Here is a 12,919-nt window from a genome sequence, read left to right as displayed (position 1 = left end):
GGGTGGCGGAGGCAGGAAGTTTCGGAGCCGCAGAGGAGAGCACAGCAACAGGGGTACGGAGGGCAAAGCGGGGAGAGATTCCCGCACAAAGGATCGGTGCCGACAAGCACTCAACAGCCTGAGAAGCTTGTCTGCTCACCTGCCGGGGCGGGCAGGGCTGGGAGTTGAGGGTCGGGCTTCAGTTGGAGCGCTAGGAGAGGACTGGGGTTGGCGGTGTGAACACAGCCTGCAGGGGGTTACTGTGGCACGGCTGGCCGGGAGGGAGTCCAGGGAAAAGTACGGACCTCCCAAAGAGGCAAGAGACTTTTTCCTCCCTCTTCATTTCCTGGTGCGAGAGGAGAGGGGATTAAGAGCGCTGCTTAAAGGAGCTGCAGAGACGGGCCGAGCTACGGCTAAAAGCGTGGACCCAAGAGACAGGCATGAGATGCTAAGGCTGCTGCTGCCGCCACCAAGAAGCCTGTCTACGAGCACAGGTCACTATTCACACCCCTCCTGGGAGCCTGTGCAGCTCGCCACTGCCAGGGTCCCGGGATCCAAGGACAACTCCCCCGGGAGAACGCACTGTGCGCCTCAGGCTGGTGCAACGTCACACCGGCTTCTGCCGCCGCAGGCTCACCCCGCACTCCATGCCCCTCCCTCCCCCTGGCCTGAGTGAGCCAGAGCCCCCGAATCAGCGGCTCCTTTAACCCCGTCCTGTCTGAGCGAAGAACAGACGCCCTCCGGCGACCTACAGGCAGAGGCAGGGCCAAATCCAAAGCTGAGCCCCTAGGAGCTGTGAGAACAAAGAAGAGAAAGGGAAATCTCTCCCAGCAGCCTCAGAAGCAGTGGATAAAAGCTCCACAATCAACTTGATGTACCCTGCATCTGTGGAATACATGAATAGACAACGAATCATCCCAAATTGAGGAGGTGGACTTTGAGAGCAAGATTTATTGTTTTTTCCCCTTTTCCTCTTTTTGTGAGTGTGTATGTGTATGCTTCTGTGTGAGATTTTTTCTGTATAGCTTTGCTTCCACCATTTGTCCTAGGGTTCTATCCATCCGTGTTTTTTTTTTTCTTAATTTTTTTATTTTAATAACTTTATTATATTTTATCTTACTTTATTTTATTTTACTTTATCTCCTTTCTTTCTTTTTTCCTTCCCCCCTACTTCCTTACTTCCTTCCTCCCTCCCTCCTTTCTTTCTTTCTTTCTACTTCTACTAATTCTTTCTTTCTACTTTTTCTCCCTTTTATTCTGAGCTGTGTGGATGAAAGGCTCTTGGTGCTGCAGCCAGGAGTCAGTGCTGTGCCTCTGAGGTGGGAGAGCCAACTTCAGGACACTGGTCCACAAGAGACCTCCCAGCTCCACGTAATATCAAACAGCGAAAATCTCCCAGATTTCTCCATCTCAACACCAGCACCCAGCTTCACTCAACGACCAGCAAGCTACAGTGCAGGACATCCTATGCCAAACAACTAGCAAGACAGGAACACAACCCCACCCATTAGCAGAGAGGCTGCCCACACAGGATAAATCCAAGGAGAAATACGCCAGGACAGATATTAATCAAACTGTCAAAATTTAAATACAAAGAAAACATATTAAAAGCAGTAAGGGAAAAACAACAAATAACACACAAGGGAATCCCCATAAGGTTAACAGCTCATCTTTCAGCAGAAACCCTGCAAGACAGAAGAGAGTGGCAGGACATATTTAAAGTGATGAAGGAGAAAAACCTACAACCAAGATTACTCTACCCAGCAAGGATCTCATTCAGATTTGATGGAGAAATTAAAACCTTTACAGACAAACAAAAGCTGAGAGAGTTCAGCACTACCAAACCAGCTTTACAACTGCTAAAGGAACTTCTCTAGGCAAAAAATACAAGGGAAGGAAAAGACCTACAATAACAAACCCAAAACAATTAAGAAAATGGGAATAGGAACATACATATCGATAATTACCTTAAATGTGAATGGACTAAATGCTCCCACTAAAAGACACAGATTGGTTGAATGGATACAAAAACAAGACCCATATATTTCCTGTCTACAAGAGACCCACTTCAGACCTAGAGACACATACAGACTGAAAGTAAGGGGATGGAAAAAGATATTCCATGCAAATGGAAACCAAAAGAAAGCTGGAGTAGCAATTCTCATATCAGGAAAAATAGACTTTAAAATAAAGACTATTAGAAGAGACAAAGAAGGACACTACATAATGATCAAGGGATCGATCCAAGAAGAACATATAACAATTGTAAATATTTATGCACCCAACATAGGAGCACCTCAATACATAAGGCAAATACTAACAGCCATAAAAGGGGAAATCGACAGTAACACATTCATAGTAGGGAACTTTAACACCCCACTTTCACCAATCAAAAGATCATCCAAAATGAAAATAAATAAGGAAACACAAGCTTTAAATGATACATTAAACAAGATGGACTTAATTATATTTATAGGACATTCCATCCAAAAACAACAGAATACACATTTTTCTCAAGTGCTCATGGAACATTCTCCAGGATAGATCATATCTTGGGTCACAAATCAAGCCTTGGTAAATTTAAGAAAATTGAAATTGTATCCACTATCTTTTCCGACCACAATGGTATGAGACTAGATATCAATTACAGGAAAAGATCTGTAAAAAATACAAACACATGGAGGCTAAACAATACACTACTTAATAATGAAGTGATCACTGAAGAAATCAAAGAGGAAATAAAAAAATACCTAGAAACAAATGACAATGGAGGCACAACGACCCAAAACCTATGGGATGCAGCAAAAGCAGTTCTAAGAGGGAAGTTTATAGCAATACAATCCTACCTTAAGAAACAGGAAACATCTCGAACAAACAATGTAGCCTTGCACCTAAAGCAATCAGAGAAAGAAGAACAAAAAAACCACAAAGTTAGCAGAAGGAAAGAAATCATAAAAGTCAGATAAGAAATAAATGAAAAAGAAATGAAGGAAACGATAGCAAAGATCAATAAAACTAAAAGCTGGTTCTTTGAGAAGATAAACAAAATTGATAAACCATTAGCCAGACTCATCAAGAAAAAAAGGGAGAAGACTCAAATAAATAGAATTAGAAATGGAAAAGGAGAAGTAACAACAGACACTGCAGAAATACAAAAGATCATGAGAGATTACTACCAGCAACTCTATGCCAATAAACTGGACAACCTGGAAGAAATGGACAAATTCTTAGAAATACACAACCTGCCAAGACTGAATCAGGAAGAAATAGAAAATATGAACAGACCAATCACAAGCACTGAAATTGAAACTGTGATTAAAAATCTTCCAACTAACAAAAGCCCAGGACCAGATGGCTTCACAGGCGAATTCTATCAAACATTTCTATCATTCTATCAAACATTTAGAGAAGCTAACACCTAACATTAGAGAAGCTAACACCTATCCTTCTCAAACTCTTCCAAAATATAGCAGAGGGAGGAACACTCCCAAACTCATTCTACAAGGCCACCATCACCTTAATACCAAAACCAGACAAGGATGTCACAAAGCAAGAAAATTACAGGCCAATATCACTGATGAACATAGGTGCAAAAATCCTTAACAAAATACTAGCAAACAGAATCCAACAGCACATTAAAGGATCATACACCATGATCAAATGGGGTTTATTCCAGGAATTCAAGGATTCTTTAAGATATGCAAATCAATCAATGTGATAAACCATATTAACAAATTGAAGGAGAAAAACCATATGATCATCTCAATAGATGCAGAGAAAGCTTGTGACAAAATTCAACACCTGTTTATGATAAAAACCCTGCAGAAAGTAGGCATAGAGGGAACTTTCCTCAACATAATAAAGGCCATATATGACAAACCCACAGCCAACATTGTCCTCAATGGTGAAAAACTGAAAGCATTTCCACTAAGATCAGGAACAAGACAAGGTTGCCCACTCTCACTACCACTCTTATTCAACATAGTTTTGGAAGTTTTAGCCACAGCAATTAGAGAAGAAAAGGAAATAAAAGGAATCCAAATCAGAAAAGAAGAAGTAAAGCTGTCACTGTTTGCAGATGACATGATACTATACATAGAGAATCCTAAAGATGCTACCAGAAATCTTCTAGAGGTAATTAATGAATTTGGTAAAGTAGCAGGACACAAAGTTAATGCACAGAAATCTCTGGCATTCCTATACACTAATGATGAAAAATATGAAAGTGAAATCAAGAAAACACTCCCATTTACCATTGCAACAAAAAGAATAAAATATCTAGGAATAAACCTACCTAAGGAGACAAAAGACTTGTATGCAGAAAATTATAAGACACTGATGAAAGAAACTAAAGATGATACAAATAGATGGAGAGATATACCATGTTCTTGGATTGGAAGAATCAACATTGTGAAAATGACTCTACTACCCAAAGCAATCTAAAGATTCAATGCAATCCCTATCAAACTACCACTGGTATTTTTCACAGAACTAGAACAAAAAATTTCACAATTTGTATGGAAACACAAAAGACCTCGAATAACAAAAGCAATCTTGAGAACGAAAAATGGAGGAGGAGGAATCAGGCTGCCTGACTTCAGACTACACTACAAAGCTACAGTAATCAAGACAGTATGGTACTGGCACAAAAACAGAAAGATAGATCAGTGGAGCAGTATAGAAAGCCCAGAGATAAATCCAGGCACATATGGTCACCTTATCTTTGATAAAGGAGGCAGGAGTGTACAGTGGAGAAAGGACAGCCTCTTCAATAAGTGATGCTGGGAAAACTGGACAGGTACATGTAAAAGTATGAGATTAGATCACTCTCTAACACCATACACAAAAATAAGCTCAAAATGGATTAAAGAGCTAAATGTAAGGCCAGAAACTATCAAACTCTTAGAGGAAAACATAGGCAGAACACTCTATGACATAAATCACAGCAGGATCCTTTTTGACCCACCTCCTAAAGAAATGGAAATAAAAATAAAAATAAACAAATGGGACCTAATAAAACTTCAAAGCTTTTGCACAGCAAAGGAAACCGTAAACAAGACCAATAGACAGCACTCAGAATGGGCGAAAATATTTGCAAGTGAAGCAACTGACAAAGGAGTAATGTCCAAAATTTATAAGCAGCTCATGCAGCTCAATATCAAAAAAACAAACAACCCAATCCAAAAATGGGCAGAAGACCTAAATAGACATTTCTCCAAAGAAGATATACAGACTGCCAACAAACACATGAAAGAATGCTCAACGTCATTAATCATTAGAGAAATGCAAATCAAAACTACAATGAGATATCATCTCACACCAGTCAGAATGGCCATCATCAAAAAATCTAGAAACAATAAATGCTGGAGAGGGTGTGGAGAAAAGGAACCCTCTTGCACTGTTGGTGGGAATGTAAATTGATACAGCCACTGTGGAGAACAGTATGGAGTTTCCTTAAAAAACTACAAATAGAACTACCGTATGACCCAGAAATCCCACTACTGGGCATATATCCTGAGAAAACCATAATTCAAAAATAGTCATGTACCAAAATGTTCATTGCAGCTCTATTTACAATAGCCTGGAGATGGAAACAACCTAATTGTCCATCATCAGATGAATGGATAAAGAAGATGTGGCACACATATACAATGGAATATTACTCAGCCATAAAAATAAACGAAATTGAGCTGTTTGTAATGAGGTGGATAGACCTAGAGTCTGTCATACAGAGTGTAGTAAGTCAGAAAGAGAAAGACAAATACCGTATGCTAACACATATATATGGAATTTCAGGGAAAAAAAATGTCACGAAGAACCTAGGGGTAAGACAGGAATAAAGACACAGACCTACTAGAGAATGGACTTGAGGATATGGGGAGGGGGAAGGGTAAGCTGTGACAAAGCGAGACAGAGGCACGGACATATATACACTACCAAACGTAAGGTAGATAGCTAGTGGGAAACAGCCGCATAGCACAGGGAGATCAGCTCGGTTCTTTGTGATGGCCCGGAGGGGTGGGATAGGGAGGGTGGGAGGGAGGGAGACGCAAGAGGGAAGAGATATGGGAACATATGTATATGTATAACTGGTTCACTTTGTTATAAAGCAGAAACTAACACACCATTGGAAAGCAATTATAGTCCAATAAAGATGTAAAAAAAAATGAGCTTGTTAAAAAAATGGAATTCAAGCTCACCAGTACTACTGAATCAGAATCTGCACTTTTACAATCTCCCCAGTGTACTTGTGTACCCATGAATAGTTGCAAGGTTCATTTCTACCTCGACATGTCTTTTCTGTCTGAGAAATACACATTTTATCCAGTTTGATATAAATAAAACACTCAAAAATGTAAAAAAAAAAAAAAAAGAAAGAAAGCGTTTTCTGTGGAATACACGAGTTATACCTATTTTTAGTGTTCTTGACTAAATATTTGTATTCTCGATTAAATATTTGTATTCCCAACAGTTTGTTTTATTCCTAAGTGTAATCTTTACATTTTTTCCACATGTTTTACTATGAAAATTTCCAAAGTTACAGAAAAGTTAAAATAATCACTTAGTGTATATACCGTATACCCTCCACCTCTTCTATAATTGTCAGATTCCGATATGTTTGCTTCATGATCCACCTATCATTCTTCAAACTGTGACACATCTGTCATTCTTCAGTCATCATATTTTGATGTTTTTCATATACATGAAGTACTTATTTTGATGTATTCATGTATTTCCATATACTTTAGAATGCATACATAAAATTTAGTGTAATGTTCTTGGGAGCAAAATTTATATGCAGTGATATACACAAAACTTAAGTGCATCTAAGTATAATTTCAAGGCACCTTGGTCTTTCTTGTTTCTGCTCTAAGTTTTGCATCCTTATTCTACACCAGATGTCCCTGTTTCACTATAGTTCATATATTCTAAATGCCATAAATCGCAAAGAATCCTGTTGTGTCCCTAGCCCTTAGCCAATATGCTGCTTATTTTTATCAGGATACTAATATGTCATTTAGCTTTGTACTAGGCTGTTCTCTGTCACATTCTTACAGGAATATTGAACCAAAGCAGGCAGCCATCAGCATTTAGTAGTAACAGAGGAAAATAGATACAAACACAAAAATGTCAAAGCATAAGATAATTAATCCCTCAATGAAAGGTCATTTATAACTTGGGTATACAAAATTGACATTACTAAAATAAATAATCGGGACTTCATACATAGGATCTATTTTCCTGACAAAAGATAGCCTACCTGTACCTGATTTGTATTAAAATGTGCTATGAAAGGCAACATTGTTAGCCTAAAGGCATGGTACATTGCTAATGTGAAATTTTGCCTTAGGTTTACAAATGATAACACTTGACTGTCAACAGGCTACCCTATAAAATCAATTACCTCTGCTCTAAATAAAATTTTAGTGGCTTTATAAATAATTTAAACTAAGGGCTATATAAGTACCTGAATATTTCCATCGCCCTCAAGAATAGTTTTGTCATTGCAGTCTTATGTCTTCATTAAAGGGCATTTTTTCATAGAGTTAAAAAAGTGTTAAAGCAGTGCATAAAATTTTAATATCTACAAAACATGTCACTTCTTTAATTCTCTAGACAGTCCCACATTCGACAATGTTAACGTAATTTAGGAGCCAAACCACCCCATCACAATTCTTTCTATGTGTTTAGGGGAGCCTGCAATAAATATGAAAAATATCGCTATCACACTATATGTAAAAAATGTGTTCCAAGATATCAGAGTGACTCAAACTCTTAGTGAATACAAAACACCAATAGGTGAAACCGTAGTTTGCTTATGTGTATAATATGAGCTGAATAATAATGTAAGTATGATGATCCGTCTCATACATTATCAATAGTTGAATGAGGCTGAGGAGTTAGACAAGGGCCATTTACAAATAAAATACTAAACTTAACGGTTTATTAGTTAATTTCAAAAGGGAATATTCACAGGACTTAGAAGTTAAATATTTGGTATTTTATGAATTCTAATTCTTCATAACCATTTTTCTTTGCAAGTTTTTACTTTTCACTTATTATAAAAACGATAGCAATTCCTAAACATGAATCAAATAGTCTTGACCATGAGACTGAGCTCCAGGCTTCAGTTTTCATGTTTGTGGTAGCCAGCCCAGAATTTTAAGTATGCAGTCTCTTTCACCATTGTAATCTACTGAGTGTAATAAAATCTAAAAGTCATTATTTTACTCCTGCTATGAAGCTCCCACGTTTCAAAACTATTAAAATCAAACAATCTTCATCTTGTCAAATAATACCAAAATGTGTGGAGCAAAGTGGTGTCAAATAAGGCAATACAAAGAGAGGAGGATAACAATTGTTCATATACCCATAGTTTTATTCCAACTGGAGACAATACTGTAGTAGTTTTATTCAAAAGTAAGTTACGATAATAAAACTTCCTTACCAGTTATTATCATTTTCCTTAAAATAATAAAATTGAATATTCACTAATAAATAATTGAAAAGAAATGTGTCCTTCCAGAAAATGTCCCAGCCAAACATTTAAAATTAACTATTATGTAAAGCTACGTAATAGCTTTCTGCCTTTTAACTTTACTATGTTTATTCAGCAACATTCTTCTAGGCAATGTGGCATTTCATTTTTAGGGAACAGCAGGAAGAGTTGTAGGAGTGAAGCCCTATATGTTAATAGAAACTATAAAATAGACCAGAAATAAAAATGCTGCTCAATCATCCATTCACACCTTTATCCTGAATATGGTCTCTTGATTTAGTCTGTAAATGGATTTTGTAGTGAATGCCAAGGCAAACAAACTACCCTGACTCAGAAGTTGATTTATTCATGAACAAAACCTAGAGACATGGTCTGGCCCAGTTCAGCCTGGGAAGGAGAGTGCACATCTGGATGGAAGTGGCCTTTGCCTAAGAGCCTGGCATTCAGACGGTGGTCTGACCCTAAATATTATCCCTCCTCTGTCCTCTCTTTTCTGATAAAACTGCTTAGGATTTTAACTTCTCTTTTTTGAGCATTCATAGTTGATAAATAATTATGTTATAGTACCCTTGGGGATATTTGTGAGCCAAAAGGTAAAGTATAAGGCTGTTTTGACTTGCACATACCATCACTGACTCCATTTTACAGCTTCCTCTTAGACCTGCAGTCCTACCACTCTCCCTTTCTCGGTGACTTACTCACAAAGAATACCCCCAAGCCAGATACATTTCCAATCAACTTTTACACTTGCCTTCATCTGATATGAAAACAGAAAGAATGTCTTTTGCTGATGAAGATGGTTATTGGTCATGAGTTCCAATTTAGTTCCATTTAGTACCAGACATACTTCTCCCTGGTAGTCAGATTCTATTTTTAGCTTTGGCCTCTTCACAGTCCCCAGCACTCCCTTTGGCAGATGGGCATGCAGCCACAAATGCCTCTGGACCCTTGTCTGCCTAATCCTGCCTGTATGTAAGTTACCCACAATAAACTTCATAATTGCACTTTATGGAGTTGCCTGCTTCATTTTTTGGTCTTAAAGTTACTTCTCAGTTCAAAGGATATTATTCAATATCTCCTCATTATTCAATGCCTTTCAACATTACTCAAATTGCTCTGAAGCCAACTGAATGGGTCTAAATCCTGGCTCCACCTTTTGCCACCAGGTGACATTAAAGAACTTCTCTGTTTTCACATCTGCGCTAACTCTTTGAGGCAGAAACTGCACATGAGCTTTGGTCTTTAGATATTAATATAGTTGACATGACCTCAGGTAATTTTATATTTTTCTTATCCTTCTTTCTGCTGAACTTGCAAGAGAATGTATTTGTTTAGAGGGCTCTTAGAGGATGATTTTCTTTAAAATAGGCCTCAAGTTTAGAAGAAGATCTATAGATTTTTAGACCCTAGATCCCCGAAACACCCCCGAGGCTTCAGGAATAAGCCAAAGAGGCCTGTATATGGATTTGCTGATTGATGAAGAAGCTGACAAGCATTTTTACTCATTTGAAATCACATGTTCATTTAGCACCTCATCCCCCAGAAGCTTATACTCTAATGAGAGCCAGAGACAAAGCAAATATTAGAAAACAATATGATCTTGGAGTCACGGGCATCCTGACTGCAGAGGCCCCAAAGATGGCATAGTGATGAAGACACCTTCCAATGATCGCAGAATCTTTATCCGCGGGTACCTGCCTGGACCTGTGGCATCACCTTGAGCCAAAGGAACTTGTCTACCACTTCCCCGAAAACGTCTTTCTTTCCTAATTCATGAGCCAGCAGGATGTGGTCGCCAGGCTTTCAGAATGCCTGCTCATAGCTGCGTACAAAGGCCAGGCGGAGAATGTGTTTCAGCTCATTAACAAGGGCGCCAAGGTAGCCGTTACCAAGCATGGCTGGACCCCTTGCATCTTGCTGCCAATAAGGGCCATCTTTCTGTGGTCCAGATCTTGCTGAAGGCTGGCCGTGACCTCGATGTCCAGGATGATGCTGGAGACACAGCACTTTATATTGCTGCTGCCCTAAATCACAAGAAGGTGGTTAAAATCTTAGTGGAAGCCGGAGCAGATGGGACCATTGTCAATAATGCAGGCCGGACTCCACTGGAGACTGCCTGCTACCACAATAATCCACAAGTTGCTCTCCTCCTCACTAAAGTGCCCCAGGGAAGTGTCTCAGCAGGAGACACCCATAGCAGTGAACAGGCTGTACCCAGAAAAGAAGAGTCCAGAGATTTCCTGTCCACCTCCCCAGAGCCCAGAGCAAAGGACAACAGGCAGAAAAAGTCAAGGCCCAATGTGTCAGCGTTTTCTGACTCCACCCCACCAGCACACAAGCAGCCCTGACAGCTGAAGAACTCGCGCACTCACAATGACCCTAAAAAGAGGCCCAGGCATCACTGTTTACCCCCATCCCCCATGAGTTCAGAGCATACCAACTCTACACCCTATACCGGGGCAAGGGCAGCAAAGTGATGCAGGCACCAATAAATGGCTGTCGATGTGAACCCCTGATCAACAAGCTGGAGAATCAGTTGGAGGCAACTGTGGAGGAGATCAAAGCAGAGCTGGTGTTGGTACAGGATAAGATGAACACGAAGCTGGGGCACATGGAGAATAAGACCCAGCATCAAATGCGGGTTCTGGACCAGCTGATGGTCGAGCGACTCTCAGCAGAGAGGAAGGAGTGCCTGAATCACCTGTAGCAGCACTCGGACTCAGAGAAGCACGAGGGAGAGAAACGGCAGATGTCCTTGGTGGATGAATTAAAAACTTGGTGCACGTTAAAGATTCAGAATCTGGAGCTGAAGCTTTCTGGAGATTCTGGGGCCTCCAAGACTAAATCCACACCCTCCACTTGCGAGTCCTCCACAGGTGTGGATCAGTCAGTGGGGACTGCAGGTCCAGTAGCAGCCTCTGACAGCTCCCCCCAGGTGGCCAGGCCCAAGGAAAAGGCCCTCAGCTCCACAGCCACCCACAGACCCCAGCAGGAGCTGTCTTCCTCGGATTGTACAGGCTCCCGACTGAGGAATGTCAAGGTCCAGACAGCCTCGTTACCCTTGAAAGAGGCAGCCAAATGCAACCCACAGGCTGGGCCCTGTGTTGACAGAGGCACACAAACCAAGAAGTCTGGGAAAAGTGGGCAGACGAGGCACCTAGGCCAGCACCCAGCACCCAGCACCACCTGTGGGCAGCCGCCACCAGCAGCAGGTGGCAAGCAGACTGCCCCTCACATTCGAGACACCTCCCAAGCGCTGGAGCTCACCCACTATTTCTTTGAGGCTGTTTCCACCCAGATGGAAAAGTGGTATGAAAGGATGATTGAAGAAGCACGAAGCCAAGCCAGTCAGAAAGCCCAGCAAGACAAGGCCACGCTGGAGGAACACATTAAAAGTTTAGAGGAGGAACTTGCTAAACTAAGGACTAAGGTACACAAGGAAAACTAGGGCCTGGGAAGTGGGATGAGAAAGAATTCCTGGGACTTCCCTGGTGGTCCAGTGGTTAAGACTCTGTGCTTCCAATGCAGGGGGCGGGGGTTCGATCCCTGGTGGGGGAACTAAGATCACACATGCCGTGTGGCCAGGGGTGGGAGGCGGTGGCGCCGGGGAAGGATTCCTGAGGATTTCCGGTCCTGCAACTGCAGAAGAGCTATGTCCAAGGTGTCAGTTGTACACAGAGCAGAACTTGCCTTTAAAAAAAATCAGTAATTTCTAAAATGTGCCACACACATGCTTCCTATGCCCTGAAGTTATGAAGACTTCAACAATTAGACTGAAATTAGGGGAAACTTGCTTAGTTTCAGGTTTCATTACAGATTCGAAACCTCAGCCCAAGTTCATCTGAAGTTCAAAAGCTCAGATTAAGCGAGCCGTGCTAAGAAACTGAAGGATGTGTAAGCCTAAACTCTAATATTCAGGATATGAAATAATGTAAATGAAAAGGAAGAAAAATATGAATCCCTGTGAACTCAAATCAAGCAGTCATTCATATCAACATGCCTGCTGTGCCTGGACAGTGTCTTTCTGTAAGAACTGTAACAGACACGCTGAACCCCCTCCCTCAAGTTCATAGTTCCCAAAATGCTGACATTTTAACCAGGGGAAAACTCACCAAACAAATTTTGAGGAGAAGGATTTTCATGATGGCACAAGATCCAGTATATCTTAAAATGTTTTGAAAAGTCAGAGTGTATTTAAATAATGGGTTAACTGGCTAATAGCACTGGGAATGTTTGTTAATAATGAGCTCAAATGAGAAAGGTTCAAATCATTGGATCATGGTTTCTGTATCTTTCAGCCAAAAGAAAGAAATAGTACAATCATTTAATCATAGTGATTTTAAAGTGGATTAATGGAAAAAACATTCACGTAACAATTACCTGAAACTTCTATAACCTAATTCATAGCCAGTTATCTTAGAGTACCTTTCTGAATTTGAG

General features: G+C 40.5%; 1 pseudogene; it reads left to right on the top strand.

Annotated features, from left to right (window-relative positions):
• The first annotated feature begins 10,252 nt into the window (after positions 1-10,252).
• LOC101272796 (ankyrin repeat domain-containing protein 6-like) lies at positions 10,253-11,955 on the top strand (annotated as a pseudogene).
• Positions 11,956-12,919: the final 964 nt, after the last annotated feature.

The sequence above is a fragment of the Orcinus orca genome, chromosome 5, assembly GCF_937001465.1.
Source record: "Orcinus orca chromosome 5, mOrcOrc1.1, whole genome shotgun sequence".
Classification (NCBI taxonomy): Eukaryota; Metazoa; Chordata; class Mammalia; order Artiodactyla; family Delphinidae; genus Orcinus; species Orcinus orca.
Note: the sequence above shows the minus strand (reverse complement) of the source record. Positions and strands in the feature narration are given on the sequence as shown.